General features: G+C 46.6%; 1 pseudogene; it reads left to right on the plus strand.

The window, feature by feature from the left end:
* The first annotated feature begins 223 nt into the window (after positions 1-223).
* LOC110291925 (large ribosomal subunit protein eL18 pseudogene) lies at positions 224-772 on the plus strand (annotated as a pseudogene).
* Positions 773-2,758: the final 1,986 nt, after the last annotated feature.

A 2,758-nucleotide genomic window follows, 5' to 3' on the forward strand; every position in this document is an offset into this window, starting at 1 on the left:
TGGCCCTTCTGGTCCTGTGGTTGTGTCCTGGAGACCGTGGATATAGAAACCACTAAGCATTCTCACTTGCTTCCTCTGCAGTTGCTTCGCGTTCTGTCTCTCGTGCTTCCGGTGCGCGGGCTTCTGCCACAAGCCCTCATGCCTACTGTTTTAAAAAAAAAAAAACAAACAAAAAAAAAACAGTGCTTTGCTTTCTGGACCTGGCTTAGCAGGAGGAGCCATCATGGGTGTTGACATTCGCCACAACAAGGGCCGAAAGGTTCGGTGCAAGGAGCCCAAGAGCCAGGATATCTACCTGCGGCTGCTAGGCAAGCTGGCCAGACGGACCAACTCCGCCTTCAATCAGGCTGTGCTGAAAAGGTTATCGCACCAATCGGCCACCTCTGTCCCTGCCCGGATGGTCCGAAAGATGAAGCTTCCCGGTGGGGACAGTCACAGATGCTGTGTGGATTCTGGAAGTGCCCAAGCTGAAGGTGTGTGCACTGCCGGTGAGCAGCCATCCCCAAATCGCATCTTCAAGGCTGGGGATAAGATCCTCACCTTTGGCCCTGAGTCCCAAGTCTGAGGACCTGTGCTCCTGTCTGGTCCTTGGAAGGGCTGAGAGGTGTACTGACATTTTTTTAAAGTCCCAGGAACCCCACAGAGCCACACCAAACCCTTCCGTTCCAAGGGCCGGAAGTTCGAGAGTGCCAGTGGCCGAAGGGCCAGCCGAGGCTACAAAAACTGGATCTTACTGTTAATAAAAAAGCTTTGGGTGTTGAAAAAAAAGTGACTTGAAAAACTGTTACATAATGCTGTTATGAAAAAGAACAAGACATGAGGAAAACTGAGTTTTTACTAAAAGACCCAGAAGGAAACCTGAATGGGGATTTTTCTGGTGAGAAAGATACAATATGGTAGAGATGTATTCATAGAGGAATTAGACAGATAAAACAAATGAAAGTCTAGAAACAGACTCATGTACATATGTAAAATTTCAGACATGTTAAATGTGGTATCTAATCTGCGCTAAGAAAATTGGTTTACTCTAAGAACTGGGATACTTTACTAATCAAGTGCAGAAAAATAGATCCCTAACTCCTGTTAGGATCACCCTTTGTGGACAAGAAGAGAAGACATTCTAGGGGCCTGTGAGGTCATCTGCCTTACAACAGTCTGCATTATGTTAATGCTTGCTATTGGACTGGAGCGAGAGACAGCGATGGTTGATTTGAAATAGGAATATCATAGGAAATACATATGCTAGAAACATACATCTATAGTCCCAGCACTCAGGAGGCTGAAGCGGACGATCATAAGGTGAAGGTTGCATAGCAACTTTGAAGTTAGCTTGGGTTAGACAGAAAGACTCTGTCTCCTAAAACCAGGAGGGGCAGGAGAAGGAAAGGAAATTTTTAAATCTGTTGCTCCTAGAATCCTATCTGAGCTCAGTGAGGGAGATTACAGACCAGTACTTAGAAAACACACACACACACACACTGTGCAAGGAAGCTGGTCAACATTCTCAAGTCAGTGTTATGACACCTAGGAGTATTGGTGAGTTTATTTTAAGGCCTCCATAACGCTTTCTGATAAGAGAAAACTGAACTGGTCACGTACAGTGGGGCTGTCCTTCAGACAGTTAAAGGCTGGCAGCAGAGCCACAGGGATCAACCATGCGAAGCCATTATGGGATGAGGTGTTTTGAGGGATGGAAGGTCCAGAGACCCTCCTCTGAGATTTCAGCCACCACCGTCTCCTGCTCCCACATATGTACATGGTCTTATGGGATGCTAGGGACATAGAATACAGAATATATAGAAAGAAGCTTGGCTCAGTCACGATGTGTGCCATAGTTACCCAGCTGCTTAAGAATTGCTCAGGCTTCCATAACCCCAATAAACTATCTGGTTCACCAAGCTGGAGTTCAATGGAACGGTTTTGCCTGGCTCATGTCTCTCCAAGAAAAGTAACACAGTGCTGGTATCAGCAAACCAGGTCAAGCATGAAGCTGGGCCAGTTTGACCAATGAGATTCAACGGCACAGGCAGGTCATAAGAGAAGCCTTGCCCTTGGCTCTTCATACTCTACAATAGCAGGACTCAGGGGTTGCAGAGAGATCCCTAGATCCATGCAGCCAAAAAATTTTTTAGTATCTGCCTCTTCCAGGAAAAAAACAAAACTAAAACAAAACCTTGATCCATTTTGGAGACTCCAGTTTTCAACTGTAACACAGGGTGGTGGGGGAGATGTAGCTAGAGGGATCGTCTTAGTTAGGGTGTTACTGCTGTGAACAGACACCATGACCGATGCAAGTCTTATAAGGACAACATTTAATTGGGGCCGGCTTACAGGTTCAGAGGTTCAGTCCATTATCATCAAGTGGGTAACATGGCAGCGTCCAGGCAGGCATGGTTCAGGAGGAGCTGAGGGCTCTACATCTTCATCTGAAGGCTGCTATCAGAATACTGACTTCCAGGCAGCTAGGACTAGGATATTAAAGCCCAATCCCATAGTGAACACCTCCAACAAGGCCATACCTTCTAAGAGGGCCACTCCCTGGGCCAAGCATATACAAACCATCACAGGGAGAATGCTTTAGGTCTACAAAGTAAGCAGGATTGCTCTGGTCTTGATTGATGGGGGTCTGCCCATTCCTGTTAACCCAGAACCAGTCATATGTGCACTTGGGCTGAGATCTCCCAGCCTCAGAACTGGGTTTCTAACAGAAGGTTATAAATAGGCTTCCTCCAGTCCTCTGTACAGTTTCTAACTCTAG

The sequence above is a fragment of the Mus caroli genome, unplaced genomic scaffold (genome assembly GCF_978045245.1).
Source record: "Mus caroli unplaced genomic scaffold, Mus_caroli_1 scaffold_3, whole genome shotgun sequence".
Lineage (NCBI taxonomy): Eukaryota > Metazoa > Chordata > Mammalia > Rodentia > Muridae > Mus > Mus caroli.